We start from the raw sequence: 22,480 nt of genomic DNA, 5'->3' as shown, positions 1-22,480 counted from the left end.
CCCTGAATTTCTTTGCTGCTGGGCTATGAGAAATCCTGCAGGGAGCATAATCCTCTCCTTGGTAAGACAAAGGTGATAGAAATGTTTCCTCCAGAAAAGCCTGTGAGAAACTGTACCTAGCAGAGAGGGCAAGGTGCTTGGGTGAGATCAAATGATGGTTTGAGAGAAGGAGGTATGAGAGTAATGAGGCACGGGAGGTGGAGAATTGAGAAAAGCAAGGACCAGTATATCTGCAGGTGGTACCAGAGTAGTTAAAAGCTACACATGGAAAAAGACAAGTCTTTTTTTCAGGTGAATAAACAATAACATTTTTAAAAGGAGAGGCAGGCAGAATTATCTTAACAAAGCGTTCTAAAGAAAAACATTACCATGCAAATTTTTTCAACTGTATCTAGTTTTTACCTTTAATTATGCAAACAGCTTTCACTTTCTCCTTGCAATTTTTAAAAACACATTTGAAAAAAATTGTCTATTTTTTTCAGTGGTAGCTCATCATTATGGCCTGAGGACTACTCTTTAAATATACATTGAGTAGCTAGTTCTGGCTCTCAGTGAATCCAGTGGAAACAAATGGAGTGGAAACCTAAAGAAAGATAATTCACTCAACTAATGGAAGTCAAATAACTCTTATTTTTGCTTAACTGTGACTATACCAAACATTTAAGATTGAATCCCTGCTCTCCTGAGATTTATGGTCTCCAAGGAAGTGGACACATAAGCCTGGCCAGCCAAAGGGAGTGCGCTTCGTTGGTACTATCGGCACTACAATGATTCCAGAATGGTCATTGCACCAAAGGGATCCTTCTCTTGATTTTTTGCAGAATTATCGGAAAAGAAGAGCTCATTTCCTTTTGGAGCTTAGAACTGAAATTCTGAAACCTCTGGGGGCCATCTTTACGACACTGTGGAAAAATCTTTCCCAAAGATGACAGGAAAATTGAGCTGAGTGATGGAGAGATCTCGATATTTTCAGGGCTTACACATACATCTATGGCTGAAATGATCATACTTTTAGACCATCAGTCATGTGAATGTTCAACTCCTCTTCTTCCTTAAGCCATTTGAGAGGGATTTTGGACTCTTGCAAGTAAAGTAAGGGTTCTGACTAATAAAATTGATTTAGAATTTGTACGGGTAGAAACATAGAGACAACCACAAATTAATTTTGTTTAACAAAAGCCTTTTAATGGTTAAATTTATGATGAAGTGAATATGAATGTTTTTACTAAACTCTAGCTACTATTAAAGTCTTAAGGTTTAATCCTTTTCTGTATTTTCTTAAAATTCAAAATAATCTAAGTGCTCTGAAAACAATATTGCTCTAACTGATCACGCTATATTATTTCTTAGGCTGTATCTAACAACTTTAGAGATTGAAAAATGCTTAAAGTTTTGATGGTTATTTCTATTCCCGAATTCTGCTTAGACAGTTTGAAGCCACCACTTTAAGCCCCATGCTTGTATGTTTATGGTAAAAATAGAATTTTTGTGAGCAAAACGTGACGGCTTGGAAATAACTGCTATCTCCTTGTACCTTCATGTTGCAAAACTGTCAAGTACGTCAACCTGTTAATTATCAGTAAACAGAGCTTGTGATCATTGGGCTAGGAACAGAAACACATTCTCTCAAAAAAAAAAAAAAAGGAAAAGAAAGATAGAAAAAAGGAGAGAATGTATTCTCTGCTAAACAGTCAGTGTTAAAAATCTCTGCTGGTAGCAAAACAAACAAATCGGTAAAAGTACAAAGCAAAGAAAGAGAATGATAAACAGAAGAATGGCTGATTGGTTCACCCTGGGGAGACGCACGTGGGTGGGACAGGGAGAGATACACTGGTGACTTCTATCACAGAGGTGCGGATGTTCTAGCGTGATGACACAGGAACAGGTGTCACTGCATCAGTAAACTTTGTATCTAACATATATCTTTATATTTCTCAGTTTCTCACGCCTTTTGTTTCCTATTTTCTCCTTATTTTCCTAGTAAGCATTTTCTTTTTTAATCTCAATTTCCTTTTCACTATGTTTATGTTTCTCTGGGGATTGGGATGTGGAAAAGTGATGGATGGACAAGGAGTCTGAAGTATAGTAGTTAATGTATGTCTGCTTGTGAGATTAAATATATAGCAGAGCCACCTAAAAGATTTTTTTTATTCCTTCAAGGAAATACTGTTTTACATCATCAATTCTCAAAAGGAAATAACATAGTATCTGATCTGACACACAGTAAACCTTCAATTTGTTTTCATTCTTGGTGTTGTTATGATGAATAAATTTTAAATGCTTTGTGAATGTGGTATTGTAGGAGCAATATTTCCTCTATTTAATATTTTTATTCTTTCCCTTTTCCCACTTTAAAAAAAAATAAGAATCTTAACTCTGAGACTGATTCACTACCAACTGATTATTTTTCATATAAATGTTTCAAAAATACTTTCTAAGCACAGGTCACTGATTTAATATGAGACAATATAATAGTACTTCTTAAATAACATATTTCAAACATACAGTTTTAAACATTTCCTTACATAAATATTTCTTCAACAATTAGTCAATATCACTGGACAAAATCGTCACTTTCTTATTTACGACGAAATTTTGTTTTGTTTTGTTTTGTTTGCACAAAGAAAATATTTTAACATTCTAGCTTCTACCACACTTACTTTTTTAAAGAAAAGACTGAGTAAAGTTCAAGTTCAATTGTAAACTTGATAATTGTTTTAGGAATGTAGAAGACAGACACGGAGAATTTTTAAAACAACAATACTTTCTTATATGCTATTTTTAGAGTTGTACTCTTCTGTTGCATATTTCTGTTGGTGATTGGATAAATCATGCCTATCCTTTATTTTATTTTATTTTATTTTATTTTATTTTATTTTATTTCTTTTCACTGTTCCAAAATTCCTTGTTTATGCACCACACCCAGTGCTCTTAAACCATCAGAATAGAGGTCTGTAAAGCACTCAGCTCTAAGATGACATGGAACCTCAGTAACCTGAAGAAATGTAGTTTCTGCATATAATTAATTTACAGTAGAAGATTTTTTTAAAAACTAGAAGAATCATCTGAATTATAACCAAACCAAACCAAAACAAAACAAAACTCCAAAAATATTTTCTCAAAATTGAGCCACATTCACCTGCTTCCAAAATTATTTTCTGGTAAAACAGTGAGAATACCAATCATTTGGATTACCTTATTACTAGGTTTGATTTAAAATCAGGGGCGCCTGGGTGGCTCAGTGGGTTAAAGCCTCTGCCTTCTGCTCAGGTCATGATCCCAGGGTCCTGGGATCGAGCCCCGCATAGGGCTCTCTGCTCAGCAGGGAGCCCGTTTCCTCCTCTCTCTCTCTCTCTGCCTGTCTCTCTGCCTACTTGTGATCTCTGTCTGTCCAATAAATAACTAAAAAAAAAAAATAAAATAAAAATAAAATCAAGTCTACATCCACAAAAGATATCATTTCCTGAAGTACTGAATCATTAAATTCACACAGGATCGCAAAATATGAGTTGGAAGCAGCATAAAAGATTTTGCATGCCAACTTCTCTATTTTACAACCAAGATGAGGTCAGTGAGAATGTGAACTTTATTTTATAAGTTAAAAAACTAAACACTTCAACACTTGAATTTTATGAAAATCAAAATCAGGTGATGATGAGAGTATTCTATTAATGTTTTCTTTAGTGTGATTAACTACTTTTGATTATTATATTTATTCCTTATCTTTTTATTTTGACAAAATTTAAAGCCACAGTAAAGTTGTAAGAATAGCCCAATGAATATTCATATACCTTTCACCAACTGTTAACATTTTTCCTCTTTTATGATTTATTTATTGATAATTTGTTTATTGATGATTCATTTACTTTTTGAAATACGTTAAGACTAAGCTACAAATATCATATTAGTTTACCCAAAATATAACAATATTTTCCTATATACCCACAATGCAATTGTCACAATTGGAATATTTTACTGATATAATAGAATTATTTAATATACAGCCTACATTCAAGCTTCCCTAAATAGCCACATGATATCATTAATGCTCTTTGTTTGCTCCAAGATTGAATTAACAACCATGCATTATACTTAATTATCATTTATCTTTGGTCTCCTTAAGTTTAAAAAAACTTTCTATATTTTATTCCATTTGAAGTATTCAAAATACCTACTTTTTCACATTTTATTTCTAATTAAAATTTTTTGATTATAAAATCACCGGAAAATATCTACTTTTAAAGGTTCCTAAGGTTTTATTGTTTTCAGCATTTAAAAGGTTCAAAATTTTCATCATCTAATTCGGATTGCAGTTTATTTTCACTTTTTAAAGTAAAGCAGTAATTTATTTTAAACTGTACCAACGACTTTGAGAAACAAGCCATAGGTTACAGTAATATTCCAGCATCATGCTATCACAGTAATAAAGATCCATTTACCTCAGATATAGTTTTAAGATAAGTATATGTAACTATCCTTCCCTACTAGCTTTGCTGTAACCCGGAGCCCTCCTTGGCACTAGTGTCATGAGTAAAAAACCACACAGGCACAAACTTCTGAAAAAAATTTTGTTTTTTACTCCACGCTTATTTTATGGGCCATGGAAACATACTGTAATATGATCTTATGTGAATCTTTTTCTCCTCAAAATTCCTCACTCTACAATGGTTGTCATACCTGTCCTTATTTTATCTGCCTCCTCTCCTCCCCAGACAAGCCCTCAATTCTCTCCTGCCTGCCACACACCGGATTCCCCAAACCAGGTCCCCTTGTATATCTCACTCACAAATCACGTTCATGGTCACAGAAGTTCCACCACCACAGCCTTCAGCACCCGATCATTCACCCAACTCGTGTAACTGAGTCCAGAAGATATTTACTATATTTTTTATTGTACCCATTTTTTAAAATGATTTTTACCTTTTATTCCGTTTTGTAAACTCTCGTCTCTCAGCTCCAGACTGACCTTTCTGTACTCGGCTTTGTGATTTTGGACCTGCACGTCGGCTAGCCACGTGTCCTCTTCGCCCACTTCTGTCGGCGAGGTTCTGCCATGAAGAGCACTAGCAGGAAACTGCAAGGCTCGAGCAGGAAGGGTCTTGTTCCTGACAACTCTGGGGAGCTTCCTCACCTGAGCGGCAGCGCTGATGGACAACAGCAGCCGCCGAGGCCAGTTTGCATCTTGTCCCTGCACTTGCAGAAGCAGCTGTATCACAGCTTCGCTCAGAGACACCCTTCTTGTGGTTTGCCCTCTGCAGAAATCTGGCTCCTATAAGCAGTGCCCCCTTCTCTGGGTCAGAGTTCCAGCCTTTCTAAGCTGTTGTTTTAAGATTTTATGTATTTATTAGACAGAGAGAGAGAGGGAGAGAGGGAGAGAGCATCATCACGCAGAGCAGCAGGCAGAGGCAGAGGGAGAAGCAGGCTCCCTGCTGAGCAGAGAGCCGGTTGCGGGGCTCTATTTCCCGGATGCTGGGATCATGACCGGAGCTGAAGGCAGACACTTAACCGACTGAGCCAGTCAGGTGCTGCCCAAGCTTCTAAGTTTTAATAACTCGCCTCTTCTTGTTGTTCCTCTGACCACAGAGGTGGCAAGGAATGGCTAGATTGCTAAGTCTATAGTAACTTAGTGTTCTTTCATGTCTTTTCAGTCACCTTCTCAATGATTTTATATTTAATTAACAATTACTTATATTAAAATCTCTGTGCCACTTGCTGCGGTGATTATTGTATCTTCACTGGACCCTGACTTTTACAACCATCTTTATAGTCAATCCATAACGTTGATCGGGGCCCCTTGGTAGTAACAAAAAAGCCACAGAGCCCCCGAGCTCATGCGGATGTGTCTACAGGTATATCACGAAAAACTTGTACTACTCATTCATCATTGCTGTGGGTCGGGAATTGTGCTAGATGCTTTACTTGCATAATCATGCTTAATCCTTGCACTATTACCAAGACATAGATGATATTTACTACTCACATTTACAAGGGAGAGATGTGAGACTTATAAAAGTTAAACTGCCTATTGGTCTACACTTCCCAAAGCTGGTGAGTGGAAGCACTGGTCTTACTGGAGGAGCGTTGACAACACTGACTCCATCTTTGACCCTCCATCTTGTTCATGTCTGCTCTATGACCTCACTCGGGGCTACATGTTCCAGCTTCTTGGAAACTCATATACACATCTTAGAAATGCCCCTACCAAACCAGAATGCAGGGAAGCTTGCTTTGGTCTCCCATGAACCTGTTAGAGATAACACAGTCTTTCCCCCTCCTGATGCACAGATGGTGACACCAGGTCTGTTAGTTGTTATTAGCTGTCAATGAGGTGTCTGCAAACGCTTTGAGGTACATGTGAATCTTTCGATCTCACTACAGTGCCCTCCTGTACATCCCCTCACTCCATAAAATCTGGAGACTTAAGGCTAGACTTCACAGAGAATAGCTGTGCATCTGCCTGGACCATTGTCCGCCCGATCTTCCTCATCATCAAGTCACCCTGAGCACAGTTCTGTGTAACCTACATGGAGTCACCACTTCGTTTTTCCCATCTCAAAGTGCCTGTCAGTCTGGAGAGTACTCTACACTCCCCTCCCCACCTTCTAACGCTTACCCTGGCTGTTTGACTCTAGAGATTTCAACCGGAAGCTATGTTAACCGGTGGACAATAACCTCAGAAAACCTGAAATTTCTATAAGCAAACCCTCAGTAATCTTCTTTTCAGCACCTTCTCTCCTCATCAGTATTGGCTTTCTTTCCACTCACTATTCCACACACACACAAAATCTTGTTCACTTAGTCTTTTCCCTTCTGGGGCAGCAGCTCAGGCTTTTCCAGCCCTACAAGAGCACCTTCATATCCTTGAACACTTCCTGTCTTACGGCCACTTTTCAACCTGCTATCCAAATCTATAAAATTTGACTCTAAACTGATTGTTTCACTCTCCTCCTTAAAGTATTAGCAAGATCCCAGTTTCCATTAGAATTAAGTCCAACATTTTAGATCCCTGGTGACCCAGACCCAGCTTCCCTTTCCAACTTCCAAGCACTGAGCACTGTTAAAAAATTATTTTAAATGCAGTCAGGGCAAGGTATCTTTTTCTGCTCTTTTCCTTTCTAATGCCATTTACAGTTCTGGGTACATAGTACATGATTTCATAAATAAATTAATAAAATTTATTAGTTTTATTAATAAAAACAAGTACTGCGGTGATTACTGAATGAAATGCAAAGCCATTTTCTATTTCCATAAACTTCTCGAAGTTTTCATCTCTTCTGTCTATAAGGTCAAGTTCCTTCATTCTTTTACTCATTCATTTAAACCGAAAATTTGTTGAATATCTTTAATTGGTCTCATTCTTTAACATTCACCTTTCTCTGATGCCACTTTTTCCATGAAACCTCCTCTGAAATCCCCAGATAACAGACCAGGCTCACTCTCTCTCTTTTTCTCTCTCCCCACCCCCATAAAGAGTTGTTATATTACTTTCCGCATAGCACTTATCTTCATTTTTATGTTGACTGAAAAATGTTGTAAAGGTAAGGGCTGTCTTACTCATGTTTAATTCCCCAGAGTGCTTTTTTTTTTTTTTTTTTTTTCTTTATTGCAGACATCCTTTGAGTTACTGAAGAAAGGGCTCTTTGGAGAGGGCTGCAAGCTCAGCTGGACCCAAGACATCGAGTTCCATGTATTCCACAGCCTTCAGAAGATAATGCCCTTATTTCTGTTCCCAACTCACCTATAATAAAAAGACTAGGATTCTAAAGGAAAGTACTATGAGAAAATATGAGCTTTTTGAAATTCCTCACATTCCTTAATGAAAGAGGCAGATTTCCGGCTTAAAAAACAGCAGCAGCAATCATTCATTATCATAGAACTATACAATTTTGAAATAAATGACCAACCCATTACCAAGGTTTCAGAATAAGAATTGCCTGTAGTCTTCAGTTTTTATGTTCACCTATTTACTGAGAAGCAGCGATGTAGAGAGACTAGAAACAGAGCCTCTGAAGTCAGACATTTGATTTTTGAATTGCTGTTGCTACCTCCTGGAATGGTGACCTTGTGATATTATTGAACCTGTTCAATCTGCAACCGCCTGATAAATTAAACAAGAAAATACTAAGGACTCATTTCATGGGGTTGTCATGATGATCGACGAAGATAAGGTAAAATGTGTCGCATAATACTGGATACATAGTAAGCACGCAATCCTCGTACCCTTTGAATGGTAACCACCTAGCATCTCCCTGATGTCCATGCAAAACTCCCCAGTATAACTGTGTATGTGACTAACGTGATGTAAGATACAGGAATTCAGTTCCAAAGCAATGTCAGAGCTCTTTGCAAGAAAGTGGGAGAAACAAGAATCTACTATATGGGGGGTGGGAAGGGGTTGAGATGGATTATGTGGCTATCAAAAGTATTAATTATCGGGAAGACTTCAGGTTAGTCCTCGAGGAAGGTCAGTTCAAGTGGGAATAGGGGTTAGGGATCAGGGGAAGGCAGAAATACATTGATGCAGTGGGTGACACTTTGTGGGGGGCTGTTGTTGTAATATATGAAGGGTCAGACACACTGAGAACAAGACAGAGAGCCCAGGGCAAGGCAGGGCTGCAGTAGAGGTTTCAGAGAAAAATCAAGGGTGATAACGATAGGTGTGGCTGGTCAAATGAAAATCTCATGTTAACGTGTCTAGGATATTTTGCTTATAGGCATTTTTTTGCCCCTTCTGCTCATGTATCAGGTTGTGTTGAATTGAAATGCCTTTGTGCCACTTGCTTTCAATGTCTGGCTAGCTTCAATCAGATAGAGCTGGGTTTTCCAGTGTAAACTAGGGGAACATGCTCGTGGTCTCTGCAGCCTTGGTAAGCACGGGCTCCAATCTGTGAGTTGGATGTGGCTGCCATTATTGACCTTAATGGAAAAGAACATAGGAAACGTGTTGTTAGCCAAAGATAAGGTGAGGAGTGTCACATGTAGTTTTTAATATTTAATGAATCTATATGGGCACAATCCATTATGTGACAATTTAATTATATGACAAAAAAGTTTGATAAATAATATTGTGGTGGGACATCTAATTCATTATTTAACAAAGAAATCAATACTTTCATAAATCATAGTTCTCTAAAGATGTACTTTTTTTCCCCCTTCCAAGTGTGTAAAACCCTTATTCAAAATCCATAGGCAATTTATTTTCCGGTCCGGACAAGTTTGAATGGAAGTTTAATTGGACCCAGGACAGACATAAATTCTATTTACTTTTTTTTTTAACCATTACATGGAAAAGCTTTCATTACAAGTATTTTTCAGGAATCCTTAGCTGTATTCAGATAGCATTTTCCTACAGTGTGTTTTAAGAGCAGAAAGTAGTGGTAGCAATAAATTATGCATCAAACTATAACAAATCAAAATAATAATACAAGAATATTTTTGCACAGCCTGCTTCTTCCTGGTTTGAGTTCCATATATATTAAGTAAGACAGGTTTTTTTTTTTCCTTCAATATTTTCAACAGTCTTAGGTTTGTAATTTCACAGATGATACATTTATTAAATATATGCTTCCAGATCAGGACAAATTTTAATCGTTTGGCATCATATCATCATGGAAGAAAATCATTTTCTTCATTTTATTTTAAACATTTGTAAACTAGGAAATATTCCTCTCTCATTTAACTTAAATCCCACCTCCTTTTGTTAACTATCATAATGTTCTTTCATGTAATTCACATTTATCCAGTTTGTAATTTAATAGAGTTATGCTGCTTTTGGCTGAATTGTTATGCATTGCCTGCTTCACATTCTAATTAGAAACATTATTGAAAAGAAGAAAACAATCACATAGTATTTTCTTTTCTTTTTTTTTTAAGGATTTTATTTATTTGACAGAGAGAGACAGCAAGAGAAGGAACACAACCAAGGGGAGTGGGAGAGGGAGAAGCAAGCTTCCTGCTAACAAGGAGTCTGATACGGGGCTCAATCCCAGGACCTCAAGATCATGACCGGAGCTGAAGGCAGACACTTAAAGGCTGAACCACCCTGGCGCCCCTCACATAGTATTTTCTTCCCATTTAGATTGTTTCTGATTGCAGATCATAGGTGAGTGAAGTGTTTAAGTTTCCTGCATTTCTCAAAAGAATTAGCAGTTTAAAAAACTAGTTTTCAATGATAAAAATGACTTCCTTTACACAAAGGTCCAAACTACTAATTCTCTATAACAAATTCAGAACCAGAGACAGCCACCAAAAGCCTCCTTTGAATATAGTAAAATACATTATTTGCAATTTTTCATCTCATCTTAGCAACTTTATCATATTAGTAACTGTCATATATTTTATTATTAATGATTTTTTAAAATAATGAAGCATAAAAGCCTTATGGATGCATTTTCATTTTTGAATGCAAATATTCCCATTTAGTTATTTTGTAAAATCTCACTTAATAGTCCAACGGGTGACACTGGGTTGAAAATTACTGAACGAAAAATAAGTTTTCTTATATCTGTTAGCATTGAACATTGTAAAATAGCATTTGTTTTTCCAGGGTTCTGTTGTATATAATGTTGTAGTATCCCAAATGTCAAAGAAGAATTAAGAGCAAGTATACATATTTCTGAATTGGCTGAGGCTCAGACCGCATAAAATCATAGTGGTTAAGATCTTGACAGGGCGCCTGGGTGAATCAGTGGGTTAAAGCCTCTGTCTTCAGCTCAGGTCATGATCCCAGGGTCCTGGGATTGAGCCCCATATCGGACTCTCTGCTCGGTGGGGGGTCTGCTTCCCCGCCCGCCCCCCCCACCCCCGCCGCCCACCTGGCTCTCTGCCTATTTGTGATCTCTGTCTGTCAAATAAACAAGTAAAATCTTTAAAAAAAAACCCAAAACAAAACCAAAAAAAGATCTTGACCTTGAAACCTGGCTCTGCAATTTTCTAACTTGGGCATCTTGGGCAAGTGTTTTTTTTTTTTTTTTTTTTAAGATTTTTATTTATTTAACACAGAGAGAGAGATCATAAGTAGGCAGAGAGGCAGGAAGAGAGAGAAGGGGAAGCAGGATCCCTGCTGAGCAGAGAACCTGATGAGGGGCTTGTGGGGCTTGATCCCAGGACCCTGAGATCACGACCTGAGCTGAAGGCAGAGGCTCAACCCTCTGAGGCACCCAGGTGCCCCTTGGGCAAGTTTATTAACCTCACTGTTCGTCAGTTTTCTCCTCTGTAAAGTGAGGAAAATGGTAATAATAATACCTTTCTCATAGTGTTATCAGAAGATAAATTTTCTTTTAACTTTTAATTTTAAACATACAGAAAAGTTGCAAATATACTATAGAGAGTATACAATACCCTACATTGTGTACCCAGAGAACAGTTATCAAAGCCAGGATGTTAAAATTACCATAATACTGTTAACTAAACTACAGACCTCATTAGAAGATCATATGCTTTTCCCAAAATATCTTTTTTTTTCTATTTCCATTCCATTTCCTATTTCCATTCCAATCCTACACTGCACTGCTTCTTAAATCTCTGGTCTTCCTCCAACCTGTTATAGTTCCCCAGTCCTTTCTTGTCATTCACGACCTTGGCACTTTGATGAGAAATGGGCAGTTATTACAAGGATGACATCTTAATTTGGATTTATCTGATAATTTCCAATGATCATATTGCTTTTCTGCATTTTTTATAAGAATACCCCAGAGGTGATATTGTGTCCTTTGCAGTGCATCATATCAAGGATTATATGGTGCCACCATTTCTTATCACCAGTCATGTTAACCTTAACCACTTCGTTTAGGTGATGTCGGTTGGGTTTTCTTACAAGCTACTATTATTCCCCCTGTAATAGATAAATATCTTGCGGTGGGGGATGCATTGAAATTATGTGAAAATTCTGTTTGTCTTCAGACTTTTCCCTGATAATTTCATCATTCATAAGTAAAATTTGCCTGCAACAATTAGTGTGTTTTTTTTGTCCAATTACATCCTTCAGTTTTCTTCAATTCTTCTATATTTATTAACTGGAATATTATATAAGGAAGGATTATTTATTGTGCATTTATGTATTCAATTATGAATTTAAATTAGACTCATGGATATTTAGTAGTGTCATTATTTGTTTTGCTGCTCAAATTGCTGTGGCTTTGGCTGTCAAGAAATCCTTCAGGTTGGCTCTTTTGTCCTTCTGACATGGACTAATTCTTTTTTTTTTTTAAGATTTTATTAGAATCTTGATGGACAGAGATCACAAGTAGGCAGAGAGGCAGGCAGAGAGAGGGAGGGGAAACAGGCTCCCCACCGAGCAGAGAGCCTGATGCAGGGCTCCATCCCAGGACCTTGGGATTATGACCCACTGAGCCACCCAGGCGCCCCGGACTAATTCATTTTTTATCACTTTCCTATTTTCTAGCACCATAAGATGTTCCAGGTTCATTTTGTATTTTTTTTGCCCCAACTCTAGAGTCAACTACTAATCTAAGAAGCAATGGTTCCTTTTATTAGTTATTAGAGGCCATTATTTTGAAAACAGGATCTGGGTGCTAGGTATGTTCATTGCTATGGGATATAATTGCTTTTAAACAATCTCAACCAAAATATGCACACATACACCAACATTTATTTATTACTATGTCTGTATGTTTATATATTAGAAACCAAATGATAAGTCTGATTCTAATTCAACAACACTGGTTCATTCTCGCCTTCTCTCTTTCCTTATTTGTAGAATCTTTCTCTGATAATGAAAAACTTGGCTCTTATCACATATAATATAGTCACTTATTTGTTCAGTCCTAGTAATAGAATGCATAAGTGTCACAAAATTCTTCAAAAATTAAAACAAAAACTGCCACGTGACTCGGGAATTCTAATTCTTGGTATTGATCCAAAAAATCTGGAAAGTGGCTCAAAAAGATACCTGCACCACATGGTCACTGCAACATTGTTTACAATAGGCAAGGCATAAAAACAACCTAAATGTCCATCAGTGAATGAACAGATAAAGAAAATGTATACATACACGTACACAATAGAATATTATTCAGCCATAAAAAGGAAATCTAGCCATTTGTGACAACACAGATGGACCCTGAAGGCATTACACTATGTGAAATAAGAAAAGAAAAACAAATATTGTATGATCCCACTTATATGTGGAATCTAAAAGAAAAAAAAAAGAAAAGAAAACAAACAAGTTCACAGGTGCAGAGAACAGATTGGTGGTTTCCAGAAGTGGGGGTGGGGGGATGGGTGAAACGAGTAAAGGTGGTCAGAGGTACAAACTGCCAGTTATGAGAAAAACAAGTCCAAGCGATGTAATGTACAAAAATTAAATTTTTTTAAAAATTGCTAAACATTAGGTAACTATGAACTTGCTAAATTATAACCCTGGGAGAAACAAATTTGCTTTCTGGAATATAGTGTTTGTGCATTGTTCCTTTAGTTTTTAGCTTTATAACATCCAATCAGTATACTGCTATCCAAAGTTCATAAGATTAGCCCTTCAGTATATACTTGTTAGCTGTTATTCTTCTTGTGAATTGATTTTCCTCGAAGCTTTTAAAAATGCCAGGGAAATTTCCATTTTTGATTAATTTAGTGATGCGTTGGTGGACAAAAAGCTACCTCTAAACCCACTGGTCTGTTTGAGTGTCTTTAGGAGAGGACTGAGTATTGGCGTTCACTACACATTTTCTCCGTCTGCTCATCTCTGCACAATTTACAACCACGAGCTTTGTATTCCCTTAAAATTGACAAAATAGTATATACCTTGGAGATCTGTTATGGAAAGTAGATGTGAAAGTGTAGCTATTTTGCAAATAATAGCTATTTAATTAAAAAAAAACCTTTTGTGTTAATGATCTGTTTTCTATGTAGATTAGTTTTATTACTTAAAGTAAAACTTTATGGAAATACCTTTGGTTGAAAAATCTAATGTGGGATAAATGAGTAATGCTTCAGCCTCCACGTGAACTCAAGAGGATTATCTGGGTACTCGGAATCTTTTGAATAGAAGTGCTAATACATTCAGCATGAAGATAAGAAAAAAAATGGAGAGACCTAATACAGTATATTACGGATACCATTCTGTAATACTTGCTAATTTGGGGTGTGATTGTGACAAATAACACTCTTGGTTACTATCCATTTAAGAGACCAAAGAAAGAAAACCAAAGAATTAGCCATATCCTGAAGCTAAATATAAAAACGAACATAACTAGGCATAGTTATGTTCTCCATACTCAGGATAAAAAGCAAGCCTAATACATGTTAAAAGATGACAGTAGACAGAAAAGTGCTTCAGGCTGATAACAAGCTAAAGAAGAACTAATTTTTATCATTTTGAATTTCCTTAAAGATGGCAACACTATACATATTATGGATGATTCTAAAACTATATGCTATTTCCTGGAAAACGTGTTGACAAACACTTTTTAACCAGTGATTTAAATGTTTCTAACACAGAAGAATCTTACTTCACATACATGTACTCATAATTGGAGATGAAATTGACACAAATCTGATTTAAATATTTTCCTTCAAAGGTAAATATATTCCATCACTTTCCTTACTATGCTAAGAAAGGGGGGGAAATAAAGCGTAATTTGATATGCTGGAGCTAGAGTTAACAAGAACCGTGAAGTAGCATGTTCTTTTGAAATATTGACCAGTTCTTTCTTCGGAATTATTTTTCCCTTATAATAGTTTAAATATTCATGTTCAAAAATGGAATGAGCAACAGGACCATCAGATAATCAAATTACCATCTTATCAAGGCTAATGATAGGACTGTCTCTTTCATGAATCATCAGTGATTCATCCCATATAGTCACAAAAGCATTCAAATATGTTTATGGGGGGGGGCTCCCATAACTGGATAAAAGTGTCAAAAGGTTATTGAGGCAGGATTCATTGAATATAGCAGGAGAGTTAAGACTGGATCAAATCTACGTGACAATTCCTTCATGCTTCCAAACATTCCTTAATATAATTGGCAATTTTTTAAACAAAAAGTCATCTGGGTATACCAATTAATATTATAAGAAGATGTACATTGTCCGTTCTATTCAATTACATTATGCCTTTTATATTAATAAGCATATCTCCATAATATTATACAAATACCTAATAGCACATCAAGTAACAGTTAAGGATTCTACACAAATCTGCTTGATCACAAATTACGTCTTCTGTGAATTTGGACAGCACTGGCTTTTATCAGGATAAAAGCTTAGATAGACTTTCCTAGGTTAGTTTCAAGCTAGAAGATAATACAAAAAGCATTTTGAAGCTATATTAATATGCAGTATGGTTCATAGATGAACAAAAGATTTTCTACTGCTACTTAATGTCTCTTCTCAGAGATTTCGAAAGCTTATTTTTCACCAAGTTAAAAAAGATAGTGATATCATGTATGTACAGAGGAGCAGATTGTTATTTTTCCAATTAAAAAAATTAATACATGAATGTGGATAAAGAATTATACTGAAAAACAAATTATAAAAAAACAGAGCAAGAGGCAAACCATAGGAGACTCTTAAATATAGGGAACAAACTGAAGGTTGCTGGAGGGGAGGTAGGTGGGGGATGGGGTAATTGGTTGATGGGCATTAAGGAGGACACTTGATGTAATGAGCATTAGGTATTATATGCAACTAATGAGTCACTAAACTCTACCCTGAAATTAATAATATAGTATATGTTAACTAAATTTGAATTTAAATTTAATTTTGAATTTGAATTTAAATTTAAATTTGAATTTAAATTAAAAAAATAAAATAAACAAAATTATAAAATTCAAAGTAAAAATCCACCATGCCTCCTCCTATCCACATACCACCCCTCCTGTCCTAATCCCTTGGTGAGGTATAAGTAGGTGTTTCTCCCAGGGATATTGTTCCCTTGGTTCTAGGGTTTTATAAAGAAAAAAAAAAAAAGAGAGAGAGAGAGATGCAGATTCACCAAATCTTCGGAAGGGTTCCATTTCCTTCTGTTCTCTGAGTCCAGGTCAGTTCAGCTCTCAAGTTTGAAGCTCCTGAAGTAAGCTCCTCTCTTACTAGAGGCTTCTACCTATTGATTGCTTCCAGGTTTGCTGCTACTAGGGGCTCTTCCCTGTGCCATGACAGCTGCTGTTGTGAACACAGCACATACAGACCTCCTATCTCAGTCCAAAATTGCACTGGAGTGCATGAAATAGGCATGAAACAACCACAGCCTAGAGCTCTCCACTTATCTCACACCACTGCACAGGATTGCATCTACGTCTTGGCCATACTGCTCATGCAATCTCAGATCTTCCCTAGAAACCACCATGCCTCACTCTTCATGATGCCACTACCACACTTTCTCCCACTGTAGCTCTGCCATCTCCTGTCCCTCCTGCCTGATGGCTCTTGCCCAAACCTGGCTGATAACAACACTGCCTCTATATCAGACTTCTACAGATCTTGGGTCATTCAACTTGGAGACAACCTGAATCTCTTGCCTCTGTCACTCTTCCTACATTCTGCAAATAACACAGAACCTGCTCGACTCTGAGGTCATTTCTGATGCCCTACATGGTACTGTGGCTGCCTACAACTGCTTTTATAAACCAGTTCTAACTCTGATCAAAAACTGATTAGAAGTTTGCCCAGGTGCTCAGCCTGACTCCAAGTTTCCTCCAAAATCCTGTGTGTATTATCTTCCCTGGATTTCCTCAGCCCCTGTTTGTCTTTGTATCTGGGTTTCTGGATTCAGATTAGTATAGACTATTGGCTGGATCTGGAATGGAGACTCACAAATCACAGGGACAGTGCTCCTCGAAGGCATCTTCCTCGAAAAGTCTTGTTCCCGTGTCATGGTTCTGTGGGCTCCTCTTGAATAAGTGAACTCCAATTTGGGGAGAATTCTGAGCCCATAATGCTGTTCCATATCACCAAATGCAACTTTCTCTACGGATGGCTTACAAAACTAAACAAGACAAGCAGATGCTAATATTATTCACTAGGATGTGGTATGAGTAACATATTTTTATCACTGCTTTTATACCAATGAGATTCAACCTACCTGACTCTCGTATATCTGGGAATACCACCTATACATTTCCTGTCTATTTCAGTATCTTTACTCCTTTGGGATTAATAGAGTATTTCTAATTTTCAGTAGGAGAATATGAGTATAAATGATACAAATAAATACATGAAATTATATATAGTTATTTTTTATCATTAACAAGCATCATGTAACATTATTTTTTTGTAAAATATTTTCAAATAATTAGATGGGTCACTGAGTCTCAGATATATCTCCTTTAAATCATCAACATAAAATCATTGTTTAAAATCCTTGTTGGCTGTTAGCAGAATTAGACTAACAGGCTGGGCCAATATTCTGCTAAACTAACTACTTTTGTGTGATCCAGAGTGGCCCTGAGGCTTTGCCTCTGTACTTATTTTAGACAATTTTTCTAAGTCAGTGTCAGTGGTCTAGGCAAGCTTGGAGGCCTAATACAACGGACAATTCTGTTAAATCTTAAAGTTTCAAAATGTCAGAAGCCAAGTTAAATAATATATTCCCTTGTTTATAAACTTGCGAGGAAATATCTCCATACACTTACATCTGGATTTTCAAAAACTTCAATCCTGAAGACAGACATCAAAATGCTTGGCTTTAAGATGATTGTCCAAGAAGATATGAGATAAATACTGGAGGCAGAGGGGAAAAGTCAAAGACAATGGAAAAGTAAGCACGAAAGATGGTTGGGCTAAAGAGTAGGAGAAAGATGAACATTTGCTAAGTAACTTCTACTTCACAGACACTGCGCCCAGCCCTTTGCGCACTGCCTATCATTACGTTCTCCTGGAAGACCTTTAATTTTTAGCCTCATTTTAGGACCAGATAAACCAGAGTATGCCAAAGGCTCAATAAAATTCTGAACAAAAGGAGACATCCCATTCAGAATTCCTGAGTTGTATTCAGCAAAACCTTCTGCTCACTCATGGCCAAAAACCAACCAACCAACCAACCAAACAAACAAAACTGCACAAAAACTCAGTTTATTTGTGTAGGAAGATGATGTGGTTCACAGAATTAGAGAGGCTAAAGACACAACTTGAGAAAATCAAGAAGCAGGCCGCTCCAGTGTTTGGGTAGCAGATGTCCTCCAATAGAAAGAAAATGACTTATTCAAAATCATTATCAGAATGACTAACAAAAAAGAGGCACCACCAGAAATAAGAACTCTGATCACAGCCCTAAATTTAGTGTTTGTAATGGACTGACTTGTATTCCCCCCAAATTCATTTGTTGAGGCCGTAACCTCAAGGACCTCAGTATATGAATGACTATAGTTGGAGACAGGGCCTTTAAAAGGTCATTAAATTCAAATGAAGCCATCAGGGTGGGCCCTAACTGAACCTAGTCAATGTCCCAATAAAAGAAGAGATTTAGACACACAGAGACACTAGAAATGAGTGTACAGAGGAAAGACCATGTGAGGACACGGCAAGAAGGTGCTGCCTGCAAGCCAAGAGGAGAGGCCTCAGGAGAACGCAAGCCTGCCTACATGTTGATGTTCCGATTTCTAGCCTCCAGAGCTGTGAGACAAAAATCCTGGTGCAGAAGCCGTCCATTCTGTGAGATTTTGCTATAGCAGCCCTGGCACACGAATACAGTGTTCTTTCCATAACAGGATCTCTTTAATTAATAAATCTTGTTTAAAAATTATTTTGTAAGGTCAATATTCTGCACAAACACCTTAACTGTAGGCATTCAATTATATGTGTTGACTCTTACTTATTAATGCTTGTTAGGGGTCAAGGTAGCATAGTGCAGAAGAGGGAAAGCTATAGACCCAGAAAGCACAAATCCCAGCTCTGCTACTTACTGGCTAGTGGTCCTTTGGCCAAATTTCTGAACCATTCCCTGCGTTCTTCCTCATGGCTAAAGTGGGGGTCATCATTGTATCCATTCATAAAGTTGTTGTGCAGATTAAACAAATGAATCTACGTAAAGCACTCTGAGCATGGCCTGGCCTAAACTGTTGGCTTTACTTACATTTGATGGGAGGTGAGAGAGAAGGAGCTTGGGAAAACATTTCTGGGGGTGCAGTCAATCCAATCAGGCCATGTTCCCATGTCAAAATTAGTCTGTTTGGTTCGTGGTCTCCCCAAGGGAATCCTTCAAAACTCTCTAAGAAGACTTACCTATTTCACCTAATTTTGCCCTCTTTTCCCTTGCTGTTGCCTTTTTTCCTTTCTGTGAATGAGGAGAAAGTGGGTCAGACCTTTCCAGTGGCCATTTTATTTCCCTCCTATTTTTTACCCCCAACCAAAAGTGACCATTTGGTCCTGAGTCACAATAGAGTCATAAAAATACCACCATCCAAGGACCATCTGAAACTACCAGTTTTGGACTCTGAAGAACTTGACTCCATGTGCAAAGCTGGGTGATAAATAAATATTGGTTCTTATTGTTATTTCTCTTACAGCCTATCTATAAATCATCTTTCTTTTTTGCATTTTGATATCATGTCTTAAAAACAATAACCGGTATTAACACATTGAAAATATTTCATTTTTACTCGTCTCAAGCTACATCCCAATTGCAATCTGTACCTTGCAAAGTGTGAGTTTAATTAAAATTACAATAATCCTGTAAACACATTTTGACATCGTGCCCTGTGGGCTAAGCAAGTAATATTTGTCTGAAAGGCGTAATACTGTAATGCATTTCTCTTTGTTCTTTCAGCAAACGGAATAAAAAATGTATTTTCCACAACCTATCCTACTAGAGATTTGATTAACACATTTTTCACTGCATTGTTATCATGACAGCAATGGATCTTATAGCAATTTAGCATAATAGATGAAGAAATGGATCTTTCAAATATGTCAGATATTTTTCACCTATGAAATATTAGACAGTCACACGCATGCGGCTTCATTGGGTACATCTCAAGTACATATTACATGCATGTTCTGGAAATCTGTTACAGGAAAAAACCTACCTTTGTGATTATATTTCTAACTAGCGTACTACATAAGTTAAAACGGTCTCTAAGTGATCTGAATCTCATATGTAGGGACACTCTTCATGTGACAATATGCTTCTTCTGGGCATATTATTTCCAGCTGCTAATTTTCATTCATTTTGAAGATGGGCTCTTATTTTTCAAATTTTACTTCCTTGATTCTATGGCATTTGGCAAGGTCTCTAACTTACTTCACAGTGATGCAATCATTTTAGGCACTATTCATTAAGCTCGGGTATCCCCAAATGCCAGAGGAATGAATTAACAGGTAAAGCCTGAGGCACTTCCCAGATGGACCTGAACAGGCTAATGCTCCAAAGCAGGCATGATATGTGACAGCTCAGCAGTGACCAAGGCACGGAATCTGTCATTTCCCTCCCGAGGTCTATTTGCCAAGCGCTGCACCAGGACTTATTGATAGTCTTATTTACAGATAAGAACATTATAGGATTTCACTGAGGTTAAGTGACTTTTCCAATGTCACGCTGCAAGTTGATGACAATCTTTGTTTAGAGCTCTCAGTCCCGCTTTACACTTCTTGGCTAAACCTGCTGAATGATTTTAATTTTTAGGACAGAGAAAGGACGCATGTTAGCATCTCACTGAGACGGGCCCAGGGAAAGCGTGCCAAATAAATGAAGTAACTAATTCATGAAGAGATTGCTTTCTAATTAATTTGCTAAACCATGTCTGGATGACTATATAACTTGGTATTTGCTCAAGCAATCACTTGTTATTTTCGTTGACAACTTTTTGGTAGTGCAGAGAGGGAGAAAAATGTTTCTGTCCTGGTTGACTAAGTGGCTCATAGTTATTTCTCAACCCTACCAGATGTTCATCTTCTTGGAAGCACATATACACACGTAGAAAAAAGAACCCATGACTCACGACCTGCCAGTAATTTTGCTCCCCTGGGTGGACTAGGGAGCTGGGGATTACTTTCTAACTATTTTACCATTAGGGCTGTTGGAACAACAATAGCATAAACTGGGTGGCCTATAAACTAGAAACATTTGTTTCTCACAGTCCTAGAAGCTGGGAAGTCAGGATTATGGAGTTTGCAGATACAGGGGCTAGTGAGAGCATATCTCCAAGACGGCCATCTTTTTGCTGTAGCATCATGTGTCAGAAGGAGCCAGGGTGCCCTTTGGTGCCTCTTTTACAAGAACACTAACCCCATTTGTGAAGTTTCTACCCTCATGACCTAAGTAACTCCCAAAGGCTCCACCTCCTAATACCATCCTATGGGACATTAGGTTTTAACATGAATTTTAGGGGAACACAAACATTCAGTCCATAGCACCAACTGGAGAAACCAGGTTTAGCAATAATTGTGTGTGCGTGTGTTTTCCCAATGCCTTGTAGCCGGCAGCAAAGAAGAAAAGACTTCTGACATGCTGACCATGCTTCAAATCTATGCACTTGACTAGTTTCCTTTTTTTTTTTTCCCAAACTTTTTTCCAACCCCCTCCTGATTTCAAAAGGATCCAGATTTATTATCTTGTCGTATGTATACAATAAAGGCTTATTTTCAGCTTCCCTAGTACTTACATTCAGACCTCGGATAACATCCTTTTGGATCCACCTCAGACACTGAATCCCTGTTGTGCCCTATGCTCTTGGGATTTAAAATAGTTGCTCTTTTCTCCTGTAAGCTAGAAAATGGGGACCCTGTCACTATTGTCTGAGCAAAAGAGTATTTACCAGAGGCTTGTACACTGTAACACTAACAAAACATAGCAAATTCCCACCCCCCCCCAAAATTTGTGGTTTGTTTTCTACTCTAAGCTGATCTTTTATATAGATTATTGTTTTCTATTCGGGTTCTGAAAGGTATTCAATTATTAATATTTTCCATTGAATAGAACTGAAATTAGATGTATCATTTCCCAGAAGAATAATGAAATCTACCTTAACAATGAGATGTATTATGGCATATATTTTTAAATTATATTTATTATTTTGTCTTACTTTTCAGCAACTCTGGAAATGAAAAGAAAAATTAGATATTAAAGTCAGAAGAGAAACCACTGACTGCTGGAAGATCCAATTAAACTTACACACATTCTCTAGATTGTACTTTCTGAATTTAAACTCAGTATTGAATTTAGATATCTAAGAGAAAGGTATTCTAGATTTATGTTTCCTATATGTCCCTCCTCTCTACCTCTTGACATAATAAGTAGTCACTAAATTTAATTTTAGAATAAAACTTTGGGATAAGTATGGTTTAAGGAATTTGTATTAGAGACATAGATTAAACCATAGATATTCTGCCTGAACTCATATTATTTGTGTTTCTTAAAGTATATTTATTGTTTAAAATCTATCTTACATATGAAGAAGTCATTTTTAACCAGTGCCTCAAAATTTCTAATCTTTGGTCATTTCTCCATTTACCACTCAGGTACTTGAGTTAGTCTCTCCGTGGTGCCAGGGAAAGTGAAGGATACAAAAAAAAGTCAGCTAGGGGAG

Source organism: Martes martes, assembly GCF_963455335.1.
Source record: "Martes martes genome assembly, chromosome: 1".
NCBI lineage: Eukaryota > Metazoa > Chordata > Mammalia > Carnivora > Mustelidae > Martes > Martes martes.
This window is presented reverse-complemented; position numbering follows the sequence as displayed.